Source organism: Podarcis raffonei, chromosome 17, assembly GCF_027172205.1.
Source record: "Podarcis raffonei isolate rPodRaf1 chromosome 17, rPodRaf1.pri, whole genome shotgun sequence".
Classification (NCBI taxonomy): Eukaryota; Metazoa; Chordata; class Lepidosauria; order Squamata; family Lacertidae; genus Podarcis; species Podarcis raffonei.
Genome location: NC_070618.1, coordinates 11051895 through 11076746, shown reverse-complemented (window position 1 = coordinate 11076746; position 24852 = coordinate 11051895). Strand labels below are relative to the sequence as shown.

The following is a 24852-nucleotide window of genomic DNA, read 5'->3' as shown; positions in this document are numbered from 1 at the left end:
AAAATATGAATAAGGCCAACAATGTCAAACAATTATAAATAAAATATAAACAGGAATCAGCAATTTTAAACAATTAAAAATAAAATTACTAGGTGAAGAGTTTCCAAGAGAAGATAAAAGACGTTTTATGTATGCAACAATGGCAGTGAGAATGCTTCTAGCCCAGAGATGGAAGGAAGGAGAAATACCTACAAAAGAAGACTGGCAGATGAAATTGACGGAATATGCGGAAATGGCGAAAGTGACAGGGAAGATCCAAAACCAGGAAGATCAAGTATTTTCTAAAGACTGGAGTAAATTTGTAATTTACTTAAAACACTACTGTAAACAGTTAAAATCTTTGGCAGGGATGTAAAGACACTTGTAATGTGGAATTGTTTTAATGGTAATTATGGTTATATAATAGATAGATAAAGGTAAAAGATGCAGTAAATTTAATCTTAAAGATGGAACCCATGGAGGGACGGAAGGTGGTCTAAGAGTTCGAAAGAACTCTGCATTTTGATGTTTGACATCGCTATGTTTTATAGGTATTAAAACTTTTCCAAACTTAATTAAAAAATTATAATAAAAAAACCAATACAATGAAGACATCTGCCTAATATCAATGGGCAGGGAGTTCCAAAGAGCACAAGCAACCACTCCCTTATGCAGGGGTTGTGTTCTGGGCCTCTGTGCGCAAAAGCCGGTGGCAGCTGTGGTGCAGCAGTTGGACAATGGCAGTGAGGAGGCATATTCATGAAGGAGGGGGACTTGGTGTTTTGCTAAGAGCCTTCACTGGAAATTAAACATTATGGACATAAATCTGATATCAGGAATCACAAGACAGAGAAACCAGTAGGAGAACACTTCAATCTCCCAAGACATTCTATACAAGATCTCAAAGTAGATGTCTTATTACAAAAGAATTTGATAAATAGACTGGAAAGAGAAGTTGCTGAATTGCAACTTATTACCAAACTTAAAACCATGGAGAGACGTGGTCTGAATACAGTGGTACCTCTGGTTACGTACTTAATTCGTTCCGGAGGTCTGTTCTTAACCTGAAACTGTTCTTAACCTGAAGCACCACTTTAGCTAATGGGGCCTCCTGCTGTTGCCGCGCTGCTGAAGCACGATTTCTGTTCTCATCCTGAAGCAAAGTTCTTAACCTGAGGTAATAATTCTGGGTTAGCGGAGTCTGTAACCCAAAGCGTCTGTAATCCGAGATACCACTGTAGAGACATTGGGTTCTTATCTCATTATAGATGATAAAGCTATTTTTAGCCATCTCACCCCTTGCTTTTTCCTGTAAGACCAATTGCAGTCGTTAACAGTCGTCAACAGGTTTACCACACCTATCAGCCAATCACCACCTTTCTAAGTAATACCCCTCCCCACCCTCCCACTATATATAAGGGTCTGGTGACTTCTGTTTCAGTGTATCTGAAGAAGTGTGCATGCACATGAAAGCTCATACCAATAACAAACTTAGTTGGTCTTTAAGGTGCTACTGGAAGGAATTTATTTTAATTTTTTGTCCCACATTAATTAGTCTATGCAGAGGAAAGAAATGCCAGGATGCAGCAGCTGCACAACCGGACAGCTGCAACAGAACATGTCTCTGCCGTATCTGTCTCTAGAGCCACAGCAAGCGCTGTAGCCTTCCAACAGTTTGGCTTCACCCCAAAGGCGCACTTCTCCATTGTCTCCTGAGACAGACAGATGCCAACAATTAGAGTGACTAGGGAAACCCAGCCAGATGGGTGGGGTATAAATACTAAATTATTATCATTTTTATTATTAAATGTTTTCAAAACTTGGTTCATTTGCCATGCATCTGGGCACGTCTTAAGAGACTGTCACCCAATTTTGCATGACGGCTCCTCAGATCACGGAGCAGATTTCTGTCTATGTTTGGATACAGTTGGGTGCCATTTTGAATCAAGATGGCGGCAGATGGAACCTTTCAAAAGTGCACAGATTTTAACCGCCGATATCAAAACTTCACCGACTTTTTGGCTTCTTAGAATACCTGAGCAACAGCAGGTATGTATGAAATGGCTAGTAGTCTATACAGATGACACTCAGGCAGTGCTGCTGACCCAAACCTGCGTGGCAGGGCTGGGTCTGTAGGAAGAAGAAGAGGAGGAGGAGGAGGAGGAGTTTGGATTTGATATCCCGCCTTTCACTCCCTTTAAGGAGTCTCAAAGCGGCTAACATTCTCCTTTCCCTTCCTCCCCCACAACAAACACTCTGTGAGGTGAGTGGGGCTGAGAAACTTCAGAGAAGTGTGACTAGCCCAAGGTCACCCAGCAGCTGCATGTGGAGGAGCGGAGACACGAACCCGGTTCCCCAGATTACAAGACTACCGCTCTTAACCACTACACCACACTGGCTCTCACTGGAAAGAGTAACCTTCATGGTACTGCCATACAACGGAAAGCCGGTATTTGCGAAGACCAACACACCCTGCTTACTGCAATTTGTCATAAAATTGGATGTTTCCCCACCTCTCCTTCAGCATGATGTCTGACCCACAAAAACCACAAAACAGATGGAACAGAATGCTGGGGTCTTCCAGTTTCACTCTCACCTTCAAGCAAACTCAAGAAGGGTGTCAAACGCAGACTCAGAGGGGTGTCAGAGGTCCAGCAGTAGGAGATGAAGCTGAACAGCTGCACTCCTTCAGACTGCAGGCAGAAAACTGCATGTTGTTGGAATACTCTCCGCATGTCAAAAGCTAGCAGAGGACGAGAGAAAGACAAACCTGTTTCCAGTGCAACTATAGAAATGAGCACTATTGAACGTTTGCCTCAGTTTTGATTACCGTATGTTATTATTTGGCTTTTGAGAAGTGCACAGGTGACAAGCACTACCTGTTAAGCGTTAAGACATAACTGAGGCCTGGTGTGTGAAAACATGGCAGTAGAAATACTGAGGTGGTAGAATGGACTGTGCCAATTTGGACCAGAGTGCTTTTCATTTTAGAATAAATTCATGTTTAGAGTTCTCTGCAAGATTTGTTGTTGTTGTTTTTAAAAAGCGTAGCATGTAAGGGAAAGGGGTTCCAGCAAAGCCCACACCCTGCTATTCTAGTTTTCTACATGTAGTGAGTTTTTATGCAAAAAGCAACCACCACCAAACCGTTCCGTTGTGTACGTAAACCAGGCCTGTGTTCCACGCAATTGCTTTCAATGAGATATAGATCATGATGAGTCTTTGCTACGTTTATACTTTTATGTCTTTTCCTCTCTTTCATTGCAACTAAATGCCTTGTTCCACTTAGTCCTTTGGCTCAACTTTAAGCGCTGCATCAGTTGGCTGTGTTTAAAAATGTACCAGTCTTCCTATTCATAAAATCAGGGCTTAATCAGTTGTATCTCAGGGCCTAATTTCTCTTAAGATTCATGTTTGATCTCTAGAAAATCTTTACCCAATCTTAGACGGCACACTTACCTGAGAGAAGCTTTTAGGCAAGACTTTCCAAAGTACATACGACCTGTCACAGTCTACACTGCCGGTCACTGTCTCCTTCAGCGTTAATTAACCCCTCTCCACTTCAGAGGTGGCATTTTTGTTTTTCAGCTGCTTCCTGTGGTTTCACAGGACTATTTCTCCTGTGAACACAGCAGAACCAGATAACTAAATTGCACCCAATCATTACTGATTTGCTCAACCTGAACTGCCTCAAGTCAGCTGAAACATTTCATTCAACCTGAGCAATCACTCCTGTAATAACACTTTTAATGGAATTTGTAATTTTGACATAAAAACACAGCATTTCTCGTTTCATAAGCTCATTTACCCATGGTTTAATAGTGTGTGTATTAAAACTTCATTGATCCAGATCACCCATATCAGAATCTTTTTTTTATAAGCTATGAGTGTTTTATGTCTTTACTTACATGGATTTTTATATGCCTTATTTTCCCTTTCTGTTTCTGAACCACACAACACACACCATGAGAGCAAGCCTTGGGCTCAAGTGTGCCTCTGACCTGTCCTTCTTAACACAGAGACAATTAAATTATTAAATTCTGTGTTTACCATGTTATATTTGTAAACACAATCTTTCTATCACAACACCGATTCACTCCATCCATGGATGGGATCACCATTAACAGGCCTCCTCAAAGATCCACAGAGGCCTGGGGGTCACTTCCAACTTTTGGGGCTCCTGGCCATGATAAATATTTAAAAATGACAACACAACAAACCCAAAATAAGGCACTCCCCTTTAGGGAGTGGGGCATAAGGCAGCTGTCACTAGTTGTGGTTTGTTTATATCAGGTGTGGAGAATCTTTGGCTCTCCAAATGTTGCTGAACTACAATACCCATCAGCCTCAGTAGGCAAGCTCAATGGTCAGGAATGATGGAAGTTGTAGTTCAGCTACACAGAGGGTCCAAGGATCCTCACACCTGGTTTATATAATCTGCTCATTTGAAAGGACACAGTCATCATAGTCTGCTGTTGTGCCATCAGAATTGATATATTTTTATATCAATTTAGACCTGAAGGAGCATCTCCACCCCCATCGTTCAGCCCAGACACTGAGGTCCTCTTCCGATGGCCTTCTGCTGGTTCCCTCACTGCAATAAGTGAAGTTACAGGGAACCAGGCAGAGGGCCTTCTCGGTAGAAGCGCCCTCCTTGTGGAACGCCCTCCCATCAGATGTCAAAGAAATAAACAACCATCTGACTTTTAGAAGACATCTGAAGGCAGCCCTGTTTAGGGAAGTTTTTAATGTTAGATGTTTTGTTGTGTTTTTATATTCTGTTGGGAGCTGCCCAGAGTGGCTGGGGAAACCTAGCCAGATGGGCGGGGTATAAATAATTTTATTATTATTATTATTACTTACTTACAAACAATATTCTTTATGGCAAAACCTACCGTATTTTTTGCACCATAACACTCACTTTTTTCCTCCTAAAAAGTAAGGGGAAATGTCTGTGCGTGTTATGGAGGGAATGCTTACTGGTGGCATGCCTACGGATTTTCCTCCTCTAAAAACTATGTGTGTGTTATGGTCGGGTGCGTGTTATAGAGTGAAAAATACGGTACATCATTTACCAGAACTCCGTGCCTGTCATCACACATCTTATTTGCAGCTCTAAGCCAAGAGTGTATGTCACATTTTGGTCCACTGCCCATAAGAATAAGTTATCAAATGCAAAACCATTAACAGGTGTCTAAATTTGAGGCCCACTTTGAACATAATGTGCAGGCCACATCCCCACCACCAGGGGACCCCTGTAATTGGCCCTGAGCTGAGCACAAAGCTCTCTGCAGAAGAGATGTTCAAGTGTTGAATAATTTCTGAGTGAGAAGCAAGGGCTCAAAGCCCACACCGATTTTTGTTCACATTCGGCATTGATGCCTGTAGGTGGGGAGCTGGTAGATGTGCCAATGCACAGATCCCAAGGGGCAAAGGGAGCTGGCACATGTGGTGTTTGGGGAGGGGCCATGTAGCACAGCCCCATTCCCTGCTGATTCAACAATTCAAGCATTGCTTCTCAAGAAGGCTGCAATGTCAGGGAAATCCTAGCTACAGATTGTGCCATTTATTCCTCTAAGTGGTGAGGAGGATTCTACAACTCTTCTGCATACCCAGTTAGAAACCTTGGCATACCCTCCAACATTTCTCCAATGAAAATAGAGATGCCCTATTATTATTATTATTATTATTATTATTATTATTATTATTGGTAGTGGCACCCACCCTGTGGAACGCCCTCCCACCAGATGTCAAAGAGAACAACAACTACCAGACTTTTAGAAGACATCTGAAGGCGGCCCTGTTTAGGGAAGCTTTTAATGTTTGATGCATTACTGTATTTTAATATTTTGTTGGAAGCCGCCCAGAGTGGCTGGGGAAGCCCAGCCAGATGGGCGGGGTATAAATAAATTATTATTTTTTATTATTATTTATTAATCCCCCGCCCTTCTGACTGGGTTGCCCAAGCCACTCTGTATGGCTTTCAACATATATAAAAACATAATAAAACATTTTTTTAAAAAAAATCCCTCTACAGGGCTGCCTTCAGATGTCTTCTAAAGGTTGCACAGTTACAGTACTTACCACCTTGGCTCGAGGGTTGTATAGCTCCATACCCTCCAACATTTCCCCCGATGAAAATAGGGACGTCCTAAGAAAAAGCAGGACATTCCAGAACCAAATCAGAAATTTGGGACGGCTTCTGTAAATCTGGAACTGTTCCTGGAAAATAGGGACACTTTGAGGGTCTGCAATGGGAGGAGTACAGGGACTCGGGTGGCGCTGTGAGTAAAACCTCAGTGCCTAGGACTTGCCGATCGCATGGTCGGCGGTTCGAATCCCCGCGGCGGGGTGAGCTCCCGTCGTTCAGTCCCAGCTCCTGCCCACCTAGCAGTTCGAAAGCACCTTTAAGTGCAAGTAGATAAATAGGTACCGCTGTATAGCGGGAAGGTAAACGGTGTTTCCGTGTGCTGCTCTGGTGCCGGTTCGCTGGAGCAGCTTCGTCACGCTGGCCACGTGACCCGGAAGTGTCTGCGGACAGCGCTGGCCCCCGGCCTCTAGAGTGAGATGAGCGCACAACCCTAGAGTCGGACACAACTGGCCCGTACGGGCAGGGGTACCTTTACCTTTAATGGGAGGAGTGTTACAGCTAACCAGGTGCCTATGTAATAATGAATTCTTGCAGTTTCTTCTGATTCAGGTTTGGGGCAGATGTGCGGTAAAATTATTCCGAGCAACTGGAGGGCGAAACAGATGATCTACCTGGCACGTGATTGCATGAGCACTACGATACGTGACCTTCCAGGTGGATGGAAGTGGACGTTCCAGAGCGAGAGAGCGCCACTCCATCATAACTGGCCTCCTGGTTAGGGATCTTTGTACACAGCCGCCCAAGACAGCAGCAGAATGGCATGCGTGCTGAGAGAAATATGCAGTGCTCAGCACCTACAAAGCTTCACATCTGCAGCAGAAAGAGCTGCATGGCTCTCCAAGATTGAAGCTAGCTGCGGCAAAAAAAAAGGATGGACGGTCCTCCTGCCAACTGCTAAAAGCTTTTCTCCAGCAGTAACAGACTGCCAAGCACTATCCTTCTGGGATATGGCTAGGTCATGTCAGGGTCAACTGCTCTGACAAATTACTGGAATTCTGTCAAGGTACGGAAACTCAGTACTTCCCCCTCCTCCCCTCAGCCCACTTGCGCTACAAGAATCCCCCAGGCTAAACAGTGGCTGCTCTGCTGAATGAATGAATGAATGAATGAATGAATGAATGAACTAATCTAGGAGTTAACATCAGGAGTGTGCGCTGCCGTCAGTGGTACTGGATTACAACTACATCCAATAAAGAGGTGGCCTGCAGCGCAATCTGGGTTTGTTTGTGTAGAAGGAAAACCTAGGGAGTTCCGTGGTGCTAAACTCCCCCTAGTAAGTAAGGGCATATCCTTAAGACCTTAGCTTTCACAGCGGTTTTTCAAGCACACAATATCTATATTTTTTCCAATAGCGCAAACCTATACGTGTCTACCCAGGAGTAAAACCCATTGAGTTCAGTGGGGTTTTATTCCTAGGTAAATAGTAAAATCATAATATTAAAACAATAAAAACGTAATAAAAATCATAATAACAGACAGCATAATAATGGAATAATCATAATAACAGTCCCCGTCCCCCCAACAAGCTTTAACAGGCCATAGATTATTTAATGGCTAAAGACCTGTATCCCATATAAATAAACAGTAGTAAAAATGCCCTGGACCCTTTTAGAGTCTAGGTCAGGCATAGGCAAACTCGGCCCTCCGGATGTTTTGGGACTACAACTCCAATCATCCCTAGCTAACAGGACCAGTGGTCAGAGATGATGGGAGTTGTAGTCCCAAACCACCTGGCGGGCTGAGTTTGCCTATGCCTGGTCTAGGTGAAGGCTCTTATGACTGAACCCTCGTGCCATACAAGATGAAGTTCTGAATTAGAGATGGAATTTCCCCCATATACACACTTTCATATGAGGATGCATTCAGTCATGCAATTCCCCACCAACCGGTGTAGATCCAGTCTTGTCAGGTTTTAGGAGGACGTACAAATATCACTCGTAATGCACAGGCTAATAATGGCCGATACAGAATTTCAGCACAGCAAGGGGAAAAACAAATTGGTACCACTCTACACTTCCCCATGGTAAAGATATGGCAGTTGCTTTCACACCCCTTGCCAGTTTAAGTGACTCCTTAAACTACATTCAGATATGTAGTATAGCCAGAATCTATTAATTGTTTCTTTCTCTCAATTTTCCTGAAGCTTCTAACATCACATAGGCCTGTGCAAAGAATCACTTCCTGAAACAATTCTCACATCGCCAGTGAATTAGAGCCTGGAAATTTAACACTTTATTGCTCTTTCATTATTTTAAGTACTGAGGAGAAGGGGAGGGAATTCTGCACTGAAGACATGACCTGCCCACCAAACATTATTCAAAGATCAATGTAATTTTTAATCGGACTGCCATCGCAACTGCTTGAATGGCCTTACATGTTCATTACAGAAGGAACAATTCTTCAAAAATTATATTGGTTTCTTCTATTGACTGGTCGTCTGGATAGCATTTCTTCAATTTGGAAGCATAAAGGTCACCTAGAATTACAGATATATTTTAGACGAGGAAAGTACCTGTAAAAATATTTATCCGAAAGCCAATTGTAATCAACCCCAGTGACTTGCTTGCGCTAATCCAGATTTTTCATTTGTGTGCTAGTGAAAGCCCTCTGTGCACACAATACAGAACAGGGAATGTGAATGCAATGACAATTCTCTATATAACCTGCACAACTGAGCCAAAAAAACTATAGCTCTGCAAAGAAGGCTAGGGAGGGGCATAGGGTCCACCTCTCCTAACACTTTCCTGAATATGGGGAAGGGCACACAGCTAGCAATGTCAGAGGATTCCCAAGGAAATGGGAGCAGAAATTGCCAAGGTTTGCTTCTTTACCAAACGCTCGGAAAGGAAATCAATCCAGTGAATACAATCAATATTCACTGTTGCTGTTGTTTTCAATCCATAAATAATATGGATTGAATTTGCACTGCATTTCCTTTGCAGTTAAATGAATGGTGTGGAATAACATGAGAACCATGTAAGTAATTATGTAGAATTGTGCCACACCAGGCAGCAAATCAAGTAACATAGCTTTTGTCAGAAGCCAAGCTGCAGTGGAATGGAAACAGCGCTGCATGTAACTGGTATTACTGTACACGGAATACCAGTACCTTTTACGCCTCCATTAAATGAACTCCCCGTCCTAAGTATCCCAGTCTTGTTTTCAATTTTGGTCACAGTGGCCACCGTTTCCCTGTCTTTCCTGTTGGGATTGCATGTTGGGAAACATGCATGCCATTGCATGTTTCAGTAAGGGTCAAAGATATTTTGGAGTTTGTAACTAGAATGAAGATTCCCAGCAAAGATCAGAGGATGGTTTTCTGATACATTCAAGATTAAACTGCAAAAAGCAGCACAATGTAAGAACATTTATTCTGGTTATTTTTTATACTACCCAATAACCAGAAACATAGCTACCTATGAAGAATGGTCATACATGATCTGTGAAAGAATGAGAAGTGTTGCGTTCTGTTTAGAGGCTGTTATCCTAATTGCTCTTATGATTAACTGCTAAACTGTTTTGATTTCCCCCCCCTTAGAAACATATTCTTTGAAAAATCTTAAATTGTTGGTGATTAAACCTTGATGGCTTGATTTCCATACCATGCATAACTGCCTTAACCAGATTTATCCCCTCACAGAGCTACAATTCCCAGCACCCATAACAAACTGCAGTTCCCAGGATCCTCTGGGGAGTGCTTTAAATATATGGTGAGTACATGGCTGAAAGCTGGGATAAGTGTGCATGTGTCCGCTTTCAAACAGTTTTGGGGATTGGGATTTATGACCTCAAATCACTTAAGTTGAGCCTATTGGGGGTCTCGCTCAAAGCTGTGCGCATAGCCCTAAAAATATCTACATGTCAACCCCCTAATTGTAGGTTTATAAATGTGGCCTCTAGCACAAGGCAATATAAATCTGTAGAACAATTTCATTTACTGTATATGAATTAACTGGGCTGACATCCAAAACATTACGAAAAGTGGAATTATTGGGAAATGGGATGTTGCTTCTCTATAGTACAATCCAGCAAGGCTAAGCAGTTTTAGGTCCCATTTAATTTAGAGTTAAGCAGGTGCATGGCTAAGGAAGCCTATGCTGATATTGTAGTGCAAGGAAGAGATGCTGGCACTAAATGGATGCAATGGCTGCCATGTTTTATACTCGCCTAAGAAGGGAAACCCATGGATAGGAAATTCTCAGAGTGACAGGGAAAACAGCATGCTCACTGTCTCCTCCACAGTCAGCAACGTCCAAGCATCACATGGGCAATAAGAGAGCCAATCTGGCCGGTCCAAGCCTCTCAAACCCCCAAACCTCCAACACAGAAAGAAACCAGACTACCAGGTGGCTGCCACAGGTACAACCAGGTAGGACTGGGAGAGACTCCTGCCTTGCTACCAGCCAGTTTAGACAATGCTGGGCTAGAAGGTCCAGTGGTCTCATTTGGTATAAAGAAGCTTTCTACAAGGTGTGACTGGAAAGTTCAGTGAATGGTCAAAAAAATCGGACAGCAAAAAATAATTGAACATACACACCTTACAGGCCTTCAAAGTAGGCCCCCTTTGATACAATGCACCATTGACAACGTTCGTAGAAATGTTGGAAACTTCTGGAGAAGTCCTCTTTTCGTACTGCTTTCAGTTCCCTCGTCACAGCAGCCTGGACGTGTGAAATGTTGGGAAATCTGTGCCCTTCCGGTGCAGATTTCAGTTTTGGAAACAGAAAGAAATCCGCTGGGGCCAGATCGGGAAAATGTGGAGGGTTACTCAGTAACCTCAGTAACAATGTCACACGGAATATGCAATTCTTCCGCCATCATTCGGACAGACAAATGCTGATCCCACATCAATAACTCACGAACTTTGTCAACATTTGTCACCGTTCTGCTTGTTGGTGGTCTGCCAGAGCAAGGGTCATCTTCAATGGTTTGCCGCCCTTCACAGAAACGCTTAAACTACTCATACACTGTCTTTTGAGTTACAGCTTCATCTCTGTACAGAACTGTGAGCCTTTCGTGGGTTTTCGATGCTGATTCTATGTTCGAATATTTCTCGCTGTCCGATTTCTGTGACCATTCACAGAACTTTCCAGTCACACCTTCTATATTCCTAGCTCTCTGGAGAGTTCTATGATCCCCTTGTAGCTGTCTTTCCTCTAGTGGAGGAAATGCATCCAGCCGCACGGCACCAACAACCAGTGCGGGATTTACGTATAAGCTAAACAAGCTATAGCTTAGGGTCTCCACTCTCTTGGGGGATCCCCAAAAAATTAAAGGGAAAAAACTGGATGTACATTTCCAAAATATAAGATAAAAAACAAATAAAATAAAACCTACATACAGCAACAGTGTTTTGTGTTGTGTAGGCTCCTATGATGTAAGTAATGGACCCCACCTGCTAGCCTGCTCCCTAAAATATCACTGGTTTGCTCATTTGTATATATAGGGTGCCTACATTCTGCATGGACTGGTTGCATGACAACTTGTGTAAATGGTTTTAGATACCTATTAGGTCCATAAATTACCATATAGCATATATTCTTCACAAAACAACCAGCGACAATTTGTTGTTGACAAAGGACAGCTGGACATTTAAAGGGCCCCATTACCTTCAATAGCTTAGGGCCTCATCAAACCTTAATCCAGCCCTGCGAATAATCAAAGAGACGTTATGTGATGTGCCCTACTAAAGCCCAGACCTAAAGCACAACCACTGGCCCAGAATCAACACTTCAAAAACGCACAAGGGATATTTGCTCCATTCACTTCATCTGAAGTTTTCAGAGAACTTACTAGCACATTTTTCCATGTCATTAATTCTGGATCCCACAATGTCTTGTTTGCCTGTCTGTTTACCGTTACTAGGTATTGGGCTGTTGAAGTCAGTCCCTTTCGCATGGACCCCTTCCCATTTGCTGCTCCATCCATCAACTATTCCCTCGACTGCTTCTTTAATTTCAGGCAAATAATTATTTTATCATTTTGTGATGATTTGTGCCATCTGCTAGCCCAGACACTTCAGTAATCCAATCTTGGTGACATTGTTTCTTAGTATTTGTGCCTGCTTTGCTTCTTTGCGTGTGTGTGTGTGTGTGTGTAGGGGGTTTAACTATAAATTCAGAGACCAACTCCACCTTCAGCCATACCAGTGTTTTCGAAACAATTCTCTGGCATGCATTTTCAACACCTCTATCCAAGAAAAAGAGGGCTGCATTTTTATGTGTCGGTAATTTACACGCTGTGAACAACAGATGTCCTAAATTTAGCAGCGAGGGAAGTGTTTCTGAAACTATCAATACCTGAGGCAGAGGGTTCCCCCTCTTCACTGCCTCGCAGGATATATTCAGGAGACGAAAAGGCTCAGGACAAACCCCTACGCAAATCGGAAGTGGAGTCCCTAGGACAGTTGAATGGCACCTCCTTCTGGCAAATCCTGCAGCCAAGCTGGTGTCAAACGTATTGCTCTGCTTTCCTTTGGACCACGTCAGCAAAGCCGAAAGAGGGGTCTTGTTTTCTGGGCAGCCCAAGATCTCCATATTCACTGCCCTGGCTTGCGCCCCGGGGAGGTCACTGCTAATACAGCAGTTTTACTGCACCCCTGGAAGTGCACTCCATTCTCTCTTGAGACAGACGGATGCCAACAACATGGCTGGATCATGCCCACACGTCGATTCCAGCCCAGGTTAATACATTTTGCTGCTTAGCAGAAGCCTGAGTTTATTTAATGCTCAGTTTTCCCGCTGATAGAAAGTATATAGCAGTACATAATACAACACTTGTGACATGTGTCCGGGGATGACAGTTTATGGCACTTTGTGGAATAAACTGTAAAAATCCTGGGAAGCCATCAGTTGCGTTTTGCTGGACAATTTATGCTGGGATGCTGGGAAAATGAAAGCAGCATTGTTAAATAGTAACTGGCCCCCCTCAACTCCTGTGAGAAATAGCACTTGTTGGGGGGGAAGGAAGCAATCCAACACATTTCACCACAGCACTCCTTATTCTCCTATTTCAACGAAGGTGCCAAAAGTTACAGCCCAATGTATTTTTATTTTTTTATCTGTGAATGTGAATGGGCCCGAATAACTGAAGAAACCATGGAGACAAGGCATGCTCAGGATATGGGGCAACCCATAAGAACTGCCATAGTTTTGCCCCCATCAAAGCTGCTATGCCTTTTTAGCAGCTGGGTGACAAAGCGATATTTGGGCTTTTCTCCTCACAGAGGCCCTGTGAGGTAAGTTAGGCTGAGGGACAATCATTGCGCCAAGACCACCCAGTGAATTTGACTGACCTAAAAGAGACGGGGCGGGGGGGAGAGATAAGATACAGGGAAAGAGGAATGGATAAATGTGTTATTTTAAATTTCTTACTTTTCCAATCTTAAATTCAGTTCTCCTTGATGCTGAAAAAATTTGTGACTTTTTTTTTTTAAGGCTCATTAAATGTTGTCAGCACTTTAGTGTGAATTTGTCCCAAGGTGTTTTTGCTATGGAGTTTCGACTAATATAATGTACAAGCAGGTCCTGCTACCTGCCCACTCATTACCATCCACAAATTCACTTATGCAAACATAAAGAATTGTGCCCCAAACCTGACTATATGCTCTGAAGATTCAAACAATATCCAGACAGCTGCAGCTTTCTCACTTCTTTCCTGTTGTGCTTTGCTGGTCAGCAGCAGCTATTTTGGGGCAGAAAACTTGGAGAGAGCAGGGAGAGAGATTGGACAAATCAGAGAGCAGGAGAGAACAGGCAAATCATTTTTTTTCCTTTGGCTCTCTTCTGTTCATTGGCCACAGCAATTTTAGGAAGAAACCATTTCAGGAGCGGGGGGAGATCACTGACTCTCATTGAAATCAATTGAAATCTTGGGCTCGTTAGGCAAATGGGACCCATGTGTATACATTTTTGCAACTACCTTCCCCTAAAATAATACATTTCTGTAAGTTATTTTCAGTAATATATGACATTTTGTGCACTCTTTACCATAGTATATGTGCGTTTTCGTCCACATTACTTAGCTGGAGAACTGCATTGCAAATTTTAGAGTATTTCAAAGGATGGTTCTCGTATTGTTTTGGAAAGTGAGAATTTGGTAGGTTTGCCTTTAAATCTGAACTGAGTTGAACATCTGCCCCCTCCCCAGTGCCGGATTTATGTATAAGCTAAACAAGCTATAGCTTAGGGCCCCAGTCTCTTGGGGGCCTCAAAAAAAATTAAAGGAAAAAAACCCTGGGTGTACATTTCCAAAATATGATAAAAAAACACTATTGATATACTTCTTAATTGTATTTCACTAGTAATATACTTCTTAATTGTATTTCAGTTCAACAATTACTTTGACAAAATACATATTTTTGTTATGTGCAAATGGCTTTAGATACTTATTAGGTCCATAAATTACCATATAGCATATATTCAACACAAAAACCAGCAACAATTTGTTGTTGACAAAGGACAGCTGGACATATAGAGGGCCCCATTACGTCCAGTAGCTTAGGGCCTTATTAAACCTAAATCCAGCTCTGCCCCTCCCAATGGGGTAATAAGCAGTGGGAAAGGAAAGTTTCAGCTCTTTTTAAGAAAAACATATACCATAAGCGATTGGGACGGACAACGTATCTCATCTGCTGTCATCACATGCAACATTGATCCTGATACAGCAAGAAGAAACCCCTGTTTTGAATTCTTAGTACTGTAACGCTTTTCTGTTGCCGTTCCAATTGACAAATTTACTCATCCGCGGCTTACCGCTGCAGCCTTTGACACAGAAACCCTGGCCACATATCTGTCAGTGTTAATAAGTATACATGCTATGTAGATCTTTCAGTACACATCAAGTCCAAGTAAACAAATTGCAGTTCCATCTGGTCATCTCCAAGGCAGGTTGCCATTAGCAAAGTGACTAGCAGTCCTCAGAAAAGCTTTCGATTGTATGAGTCATACTTTCCCCCAATCAGTGCAGTCTACAATGTAGGTGGTTGTGTAAGAAAATGTCTGGAATGCAATTCACCTAAGTTTAGAATTGTGTCGCAGGGCATGGCTAGGTAAAAATAACAACCTTTGCTCTATGATGGAGGTGGGAGAGGGAACATTCATTCACACTCACATCCTCACTCTCTCTCACAAACACACTATACCTGGTTTAGTTCTGAACTGTTGAAAGATGTCTTTAATATTATCAATAGAGAGATTTTACTTTCTTGGGCTCCATGATCACTGCAGATGGTGACAGCAGCCACGAAATTGAAAGACGCCTGCTTCTTGGGAGAAAAGCAATGACAAACCTAGGCAGCATCTTAAAAAGCAGAGACATCACCTTGCCAACAAAGGTCCGTATAGTTAAAGCTATGGTTTTCCCAGTAGTGATGTATGGAAGTGAGAGCTGGACCATAAAGAAGGCTGATCGCCAAACAATGGATGCTTTTGAATTATGGTGCTGGAGGAGACTCTTGAGAGTCCCATACACTGCAAGAAGATCAAACCTCTCCATTCTTAAGGAAATCAGCCCTGAGTGCTCACTGGAAGGACAGATCCTGAAGCCGAGACTCCAATACTTTGGCCACCTCATGAGAAGAGAAGACTCCCTGGAAAAGACCCTGATGTTGGGAAAGATGGAGGGCACAAGGAGAAGGGGACAACAGAGGACAAGATGGTTGGACAGTGTTCTCGAAGCTACCAGCATGAGTTTGACCAAACTGCGGGAGGCAGTGGAAGACAGAAGTGCCAGACAGAAGAGTCAGACACAACTAAACGACTAAAGAACAACATTTTTTAAAAAGTTCTTATAACTATATTTCCAATCATATTTATGCCTGTAAGTGGCCCTTAACGGCTGAAATTCCCTGGCATTTTGGAGCTTGAACGAGCACATAGCTGTCAACATTTCCCTTTTTTAAGGGAAATTCCCTTATTCTGAATAGGATTCCTTGCAAGAAAAGTTGACAGCTATGAACGAGCATGGAAAGAAGCCCTTAATACAGCAGGTTACACTTAAAGGTTTTTGTTTTAAGTGAATCCTCCTTTCATTTGCTTTATGTGGCTGTATCTAGCATCTTGGGCTGCCTCTGGCTCCTCTTCCTTCCAGCTTCCCTCCCATTGCATCTTGAACCAGGCCCTCGTTTCTTAGGATATGTCCTGTCCTGCTTAATTGCCTCTTCCTCATGCTTTGCACAGGTCATAAAATGCAATTAAAATAATCAAATTCAGTTCAGCCTCTTATCATGCTACTTTCAGGATTCTTACAGCCGATTGTCTTGTCTCCAACCTGCACCATCGTGTTGCCTTTAAGCAGATCTAAATCAAACCTAAAGCACACAGGGCTTGATTATACTGAAGTATTCTTTTATCAAATTGCAACCATAAACCATTTTGGCACATAGCAAACCACAGCCATCCTTGATTCAAACCCCCTCATCTCCCCTGGCTCTCTAGTACTCCAGAAGCTTCTTAGAGTCATGTCATGCACACAGTTCCCCTGCTTTCCTCTCTCTCCGCCCCACAAGCACTTCGATCCCACATGCCATTAAGTGCTGTCAGAAATAGAACCGACTGGGCTGATCACCATTTATTTCTCATCCTGCAGCAAGATCAAGGAACAAGGTCAAGAGGCTTCTCTTGACATATTAAAGAAAGAGGGAAGGGAGGCACATAAAAATCTGTTTGCAGAACAGCAGGCATGTTCGTGTCCTGTAGCAAGAACAACAAAGATCCCAGTGGCCCACTAGAAAAGACTTGGGCAAATTTATTGCTACATGAACGGCTGCAGGATGGAGCCTCTGCCTTGTCAGATGCCTGTTGAAGGAGTCTAGAAGTTGGTAGGGAAAGGGATGAAGATCTGTAATTTATTTATTTATACATTTACAGAGCAAATCTATATAAGTCTACTCAGAAGTAGGGCTAGGGGAGAAATTAGATTCTGGTTGCATTAACCTGCCCACACACTTTCTCGCCAGAATGGTATATGCCCTGGTTATCTCCCACTTGCAATACAGCAATGCACTCTATGTGGGGCTACCTTTGAAGGTGACTCAGAAACTACAACTACAGTAGAACCTTAGAAGCCGAACGCCTGTAAACTCAAACGTTTCGGCTCCCGAATGACTGGAAACCGGAAGTGATTGTTCTGGTTTTCGAATGATTTTTGGAAGCCGAACGTCCGGGACAGCTTCCGCCACTTCTGATTGGCTGCAGTACGCTCTTGCAGCCAATCGGAAGCCGTGCCTTGGAAGTCAAACGTTTTGGAAGTCAAACGGACTTCCGGAATGGATTCTGTTCGACTTCCAAGGTATGTCTGTTGTCCAGAATGCCGCAGCTAGACTGGTGACTGGGAATGGTCTGTGGGATCACTGGCAAATTTGCTGTATTGGGTCTTAAAAACCAGGAGCACTTGGGAGCAGCTGCTCCTTCAAACATGGTGATAAATGTCCTAGTCCTGCTGGTTTCAATGGGAGACTTGCTTAAATCTCTACCTTTGACGTCAATGGTATTTTTTTAAAGGTTTATTTTGCCTAGGCAGTGCTCTGAAAATTAACCTTGTTTAATTGTTTCTCACTGCATAGTTGTTTTCTGCATGAATAATCTTCAATTTTTCAATATAGCTGATTTGTAACACATCCCTAAAATTATTGGTCTGTAGAACCGACTTTTGAATGGCATTAGTTAATGCATATCCATTGTGCATGATGCTTTCTGCAGATTCCCTCTATAAACCAGCCTATAATTTTGTGAATATAAATATCTTAGTACTTCATGGGTAGCAATTAACCTTTCCCCAGCAAGCTCATTTATCACTTGAGGTTGCCCATGAAGAAACATCTAGATTCTACTGCTTTCAAATAATTCTAAACGTAAATGAGCCCAGAAATTTGCAGTATGGCATATAAACACCGAGAACAATATAGAGATGTTCAGCATGCTTGCATCTTATTGATTTTGCAGGGAAGTATTGAAGTCCTATTGATTTGATGGGACATAAAACTTGTTCAACATGTTTCAAGGGCAGCTTTGAGCAATTGTGTTGGGAGGGACCCTATGTCTGAATTGGCCAACTTTATAAATTTGATTTTGCACCAACAGTTCTGTGTGAAACAGAAATATCAAACACACAAAAATGTATCACTGTATTGCAAACGTGCCTTCAGCAGCTGGTGAAAATACGCACACTCCTATCCTTTGGGTTGCCAGAAACGAAACAACTGGGTATTGCCCAAGCAAGAAGCAAATGAAGTAGGAGGTGCAGTGACAGAAAGTCCCCAACAGAAAAGGTAAAGGTGAAGGACCCCTGGGAGTTAAGTCCAGTTGCAGACAACTCTGGGGTTGCGGCGCTCATCTTGCTTTACTGGCTGAGGGAGCTGGCATTTGTCCGCAGACAGTTTTTCCAGGTCACGTAGCCAGCATGACTAAGCCACTCCTAGTGAAAACAGAGCAGCGCACGGAAACGCTTTTTACCTTCCTGCCGGAGTGGTACCTATTTATCTACTTGCACTTTGACATGCTTTCAAACTGCTGGGTTGGCAGGAGCTGGGACCAAGCAACGGGAGCTCACCCCATCGCAGGGCCTCAAACTGCCGACCTTCCGATTGGCAAGTCCAAGCAGCACAGTGGTTTCAACCACAGCGCCACCCACATTCCCAACAGAAAGCCACCACAAACTCATGGTGAACCTCCCATTGAAAAATGAAGGCACAATGCACTGAAGCACATCTACAGTTGGGCAAAGTATGAATTTATGCAAGAGGTGGACCTAAGGTCAAGAAAGTGCAGGCGGGCACTTGAATGAGGATGTTAAGCAGATGTCGGGGAAAGCATGCAGGTGTGAGTAGCTCCAGATTCACTGCCATGTGGATGGGCTCCTGGTTCAAGAGATGAGGGAGATGGACTTGCAGGCACCTCAGAAATCCCCAGAGAGCTGCTGCTAAGAGGGTGCTATGCTGTCTGGGCAGGAAAGCCAGTAAATCATAAACTGAGAATGGCACCTCAGTGATCAGTAGGCTTGCCGCATTTTTCCTGGTCTCGAAAGACGACTCAATCCACTGTTCCAGAAATGACTCTGCTTTCCCCACTTGGATCTGTACTAATTTGCTGACGGTCTTATACAAAGCATCTCATAAAAGCTCATAAAGTCCCAGCTTGGGAATTGCTAAGAGACGTTCATAGCATTGCCACCTAGTGGCCAGAAGCCAAATTCATTTCATTAGAAAAGTTGAGACTCAACGTTCTTCAGAGGTCGAACACTTTTTCCAAGATGGATGCCATAGGCTTGGGGCCTGTGTGAACAGAGAGCAAAACGAAAACCAGTCATTACCTCAAATTGCTGGCCTTGCCTCAATAAGTTATAACTGACACAAGGCATTACCCAAGTTTCCATCTTAATGTGACATCGTATACCAATTTGTTTTCCCAAAGTTTTATATAGTACAGTGGTACCTTGGTACTCGAATGGCTTGGCTCCCGAACAAATTGGCTCCCAAACACCGCAAACCTGGAAGTGAGTGTTCTGGTTTGCAAACGTTTTTTGGAAGCCAAACGTCTGACGCGGCTTCCTTGGCTTCCAGTTGAGTGCAGGAAGCTCCTGCAGCCAATCAGAAGCCACGCCTTGGTTTTCAAACTGTTTCAGGAGTCGAACAGACTCCCGGAATGGATTAAGTTCAAGAACCAATGTACCACTGTACCTACTGTATAATGAACACTCATTCTGAATTGTCTCTACAGAGGTTATATGACACTGTGTCAATCAATTGTTATCCTGCACTTTCCAGTGCTCCCCCAACCTGTGACTTTTGGTACTGCGAAAAGTTCGGGTTTTCTTAGCATTGAGTTTGCTGTTCCAGAGTGTCAAATCTATGTTTGTGCCCCCTAAACTTGCAGTGTATTATTTAATCCCACCTGCCAAAGACAGGCAGCCTGAAAGTGGATTTTTATTTTCTGAAAACTTAATCTCTTATTGTGTGGTGTGAGAATAACATTGTTAGAGCCACAGCCCTTTTCTATTTCACTGCCTTAATCTTCCATACTTCATTTACATCGTTAAGAATCAAAGCTTTTTGGCTGTGCAGGCTTTCGAACTTTTGAACATGCTCACACTAGTGAGTCACGGTTTACCAAGCTGCTTCAGAGCACACAGTTGCTTTCCTTGCGGTAAATAACGGGAAATGGGAGGGGGTAAGAGAAAATATTTGCTTGAGCTATGCATAAATGAAGCAAACTGAGTAAGAGGCAGAGGCAATGAGGAAAGAATACAGGCTGGCATTAGGATTTCTACCATGAGCCCTCCCTGTTTAAAACATACAATGAAACAGACACTTTATCAAAGCTTGTGGGGTTTTCCAGTGTTGAGTGGGATCAATGCTTCCTTCCCAAATGCTTGGGGAATGAGTCACTAATCAAATGTCAGCTACAATTTCTTCATTGTGCAGAATACCGATTGCTCTGCAAAACTTCACAGAGATGTTGTTTTGCAGGAGAGGGTATTCTGGAATGGGCCCCCCTCCCACCAAATCTAGGTCTCCCACTCCCAAATCTAAGTTTGTTCTTAAATGTCACTGTAAAATATTGACAGATTCTAGAGTTGCCATACATCTGGACATATCCAGAATACTGCAGTCATAAGCAGTGCCCGTGCTACCAACTATGTGAACCACCAGTGGCTTTGCTGCCTGTCTGGATCTGCAGAAACAGGAAGTGTTGGTTTGGTGGGTTATGAACTGTGCAGGCCTGCACTAGAAGAAGCAAGAAATCCACTAAATGTTTGGAATCTGTATTTTTAAATGGGTGAGAGGTGGTGGTGTTGGAGAGAGGTTTGGGAGAGAGAGTCTTACTCTCTTGTGGCTGAGTGAAGCACAATGGCAATTGCTCTTAGCACATTAAAACTTGGTTAGATTTACAGTTGCCCTCCCCCACCTTTAAACAAATGTTCCCCACAAAAATACTTAGGCTAGAATAAATCACAGACACTTAGCTTTGTACATAGGTGAATATTTTACTAATGAATTTTCCAGATGTTATGGCAAACAGGCCTCCATGCTGGCAGTAAACAAAGATGAAAAAGGTTCCAAACAACTTTAAAAGAAGATAACTTCGTTTCCTTGCAAAAGGGATCTTGGAATCTTTGGGCTGGCAAAGATGCAGGCTTTAAAAGCTCCCTTTGGGGGAGATCCAGTTCACTTGGTTTTTGTTGCAGTTGGGAGCCATAGCCACATGGCTCCTTGCTTACTTGTTCCTGGAAGTTACCTTAGCAAGGATCATGCCACCCTGACTTGTGGCTAGATAATACCTCCGCTACCACCTCTTGGTTGACTGCCTTACTGTCACCAGAATTAAGCCTTAAATTACTAACTCAATAATGCCTTCCATTGTACTTTCAACGCTTCTCCTTCTTAGCTTCTTTAAAATGTGATAGCAGTGTGTATGTGTGTGTGTGATAACTTTCAGGAACCAGAGAACAACTTCTGTATTTATCATTTTCTTACTGCATTCTTGCAGAAATTTGCTTGGCACCTGTAGAGCAATAGGAGGGCATGTATAGGTGATAGAAGTTTAAGCACCAGCAGAGGCTCCGTTTTAATTTCATTAAAAGCTTCTCGTAAAGTTCTCATTAATCACTTGGTAATGCTTTCACATTAATCTTCCCACTGTGAAGCAACTGCAGCTTTGTACCTCATCTTTAAGATGCAGGGAATATAATACTGCTGCTTCTTTGCAAAGAATAGAACTTGGAAGATATGATAGGCTGGCCAGGATAGCCCTCCAAAGTCCCTTGAGCCAATCAGAAGGCTGCCAGGCCTCCCTATTTAGGCCAGCAGTCCCTGGGTGGCTGAAGAACAACCCTCCCGCCTTCACATTATGTTGTGCTATGTGTGTCTGTTCTTTCACATTCAAAGATGAGGTGCCTGATGTGTGTAGTTGTATGCTAACCCCTTTTCTTTCCTTCACTACTCAAATGACCTTTGGTGGAACATCCCTATCCCAAACAGGTGTGATCTCAGGGTACCCTGTTAGAGGGGTCTAGTGGGAAGTCTCTGTCCAGAAGCCAGGCGTGGAGCAGATGGACCAAAGAGCATTCAGCGGCAGCCTCAGAGGTCCACCTAGGTAGACTCTCATCTTGAGGTGGTCCTTCCATTCCAGGTTTGACCAACAGGGGCTGAAAATGAATATACACCCAGTGCCTGAGCCAAAGCCTACCTACATCTGGAATCAATAAAATTGATACCACGCCCTTAGAAACTCTTGGCCCTTCTGCATAATTTTTTCCTAGGTACTTGCATAGATGTTTGTGCTGTGCTTGGACTCTGTGCCTCTTTGCCTGAAGGTTATTATTTATTGTTAAAGACTGCAGGCATCACTCCTTAGCCAATTGTATGCCTACATGAGCTGCACTTGATTTTAAAGAAATGCTCAGATTTACACTACTGGAGAATCTACTCCATTATGTGAACTGTGTGTGACTCAGTGACAAAAGACATCAGCAACGCAGCAATTTGAAAATGAGATAGTTACTGACAGAGAAATTTACTAATGGAAAGGCCATGTAAAGCAAACTAATGATGTTTTATCTAGACTTTTGTCAGTATGGTGTAGTGGTTAAGAGCGGTGGACTCATAATCTGGTGAACCGGGTTCGCTTCCCTGCTCCTCCACATGCAGCTGCTGGGTGGCCTTGGGCCAGTCACACTTCTCTGAAGTCTCTCAGCCTCACTCACCTCACAGAGTGTTTGTTGTAGGGGAGGAAGGGAAAGGAGATTGTTAGCCGCTTTGAGACTCCTTAAGGGGAGTGAAAGGTGGGATGTCAAGTCCAAACTCCTCTTCCTCCTCCTCCTCCTCTTCTTCTTCTAACTAATACCTTGGAATGGCACTTAATTACCACTGGTGACTATTAAGTAGTTACTTAAATGAGAATTTATTGCTGATGGCTACTAGCTAGTGAGCACCACACCACACTCAGTACTTAATTTTAAAAGTTATTAAATTTAATTACAGCAAGGAGTCAAGTACTTACTGGAAATTTACCGGTAGTCTAGTAAGTGGATTAAAAGCCCTTTGCCACATTTGTGCAACAAATCCACTTTTTAATATATATAAAAAATCAGCCTTTTTGCTGTTAGAAAAGTGATGGGGAAATGCTCTGAAAAGTGTGGGGTCAACAAACAATTAACAGGAAGCTATATCAACACCCCACAAGCAAAGCCAAGATGAAAGCAAGATGAATGCTCTTTGTTGTATAACCCTCTGCAAACAAATCAGAATGAATAAAGACCGGACAGAGTCTAAACCTCCGTTTAAGCTTTGCAAATCAGGATGAATGCTCAATAAAGAGGTTATCTGGAGGACCCTCATGTCCCCCCAGCTTTGGAAGAAGAAGAGTGATATTGCACTTGATGGTTCAGTTTATGCAGCACCTCACTTGCTGGCACCAATACGAAATGATCTCACTGCTGCTTTCAAGCAACCCGCTCCTAAATTCACAAAAGCAATCTCTTTTTATGACTCTCCGGTGCCAGATATCTTTGTCATGTCAGAGTGTATGTTTGTGCTGGTTGTTACTTTGATTGATCTTTACAGCTTAGCATTTTCGCTTTTTATTCACCAGCGTTACAATCCCATGTCACGGGAACTTTATAAATGCTCTGCACGACAGCACTCCAGATTCAGGCAGTCTCTCCCAGGAGACCAGCAGCGTCAGCACTGTCATTCTCCTGCCTCTTCAAGCCAAAGGCTTATTCCGTCTTGACAGCCAGTAGGTAGGTATGTGGGTGTTCACATCCCCACATTTCCTCCAAGGAGATCAAGGTGGCAAAGATGATTCTCCCACTTCTCATTTTCTCTAGCCCAAGGTCACCCAATGAGCTTCACGGCTGAGTCAGGATTTCAACCTGGTCCTACATGGACACTCCACTTTTGGTGCTGCATTCTGTATACAAACTCATTTGGGTATCATGGTGCACATAGGCACCAAAATACTTCGATACAGACTCCAAAAAAACTTCAATCCTGACTCAGCCATGGTTACTTTCTATATTATAGCAGCTACACAGGGGCTGCATCTTCCAAGGAGCATCTTCTCATGGTCCTGTCCTTTCCAAGAGTGAACACACCTAAGAAAGGCATCTTTGGCAAGTTGGGCAGCTCCAGGTAACCAGCTTCTTCTGAGAATAGCCCTCTAAGGTGTCCTCACCACCATCATCAATATTACTTATACCCTGCCCACCTGGCTGGGCCTCCCCGGCCACTCTGGGCAGCTCCCAACTGAATGTTAAAAACACAATACAACATTAAACATCAAAAACTTCCCTAAACAGGGCTACCTTCAGATGTTTTTTAAAAGTAAGATAGTTGCTTATTTCCTTGACTTCTGATAGGTGTTCCACAGGGCAGGTGCCACTACTGAGAAGGCCTTCTGCCTGGTTCCCTGTAACTTCGCTTCTCGCAGTGAGGGAACCGCCAGAAGGCCCTTGGCACTGGACCTCAGTGTTTGGGCTGAAAGATGGGGGTGGAGACGCTCCTTCAGGTATACGGAGGAGCATCCATGAATACGGAAGGAGCTCTTCTTCAGATACCCTCCAACCCACAGAGGGTGACCAAAATGGCAACAGTGTTGGGTGGAGCTGGAACTTTCAACTGTCCATACATACACTTGCTTGTTAAAGTCTAATCAGAACTAATCACGTCTTGTGGGTTTTCCTCTTTTCTCACCAGCAGTATTATATAGGTCTGGGCACTGGAC

The 24852-nt window shown here is 43.3% G+C and overlaps 1 long non-coding RNA gene across 2 annotated transcripts in view; it reads right to left on the bottom strand.

The window, feature by feature from the left end:
• The window catches only part of LOC128405384 (uncharacterized), a 108339-nt gene extending 105618 nt beyond the window's left edge, over window positions 1–2721 (bottom strand). For both annotated transcript variants that reach the window (XR_008328272.1, XR_008328271.1), the window contains exon 1: window positions 2576–2721. This is a non-coding gene — a long non-coding RNA (uncharacterized LOC128405384). The remainder of the gene's footprint in view (window positions 1–2575) is intronic.
• Between the last annotated feature and the right edge of the window lie 22131 nt (window positions 2722–24852).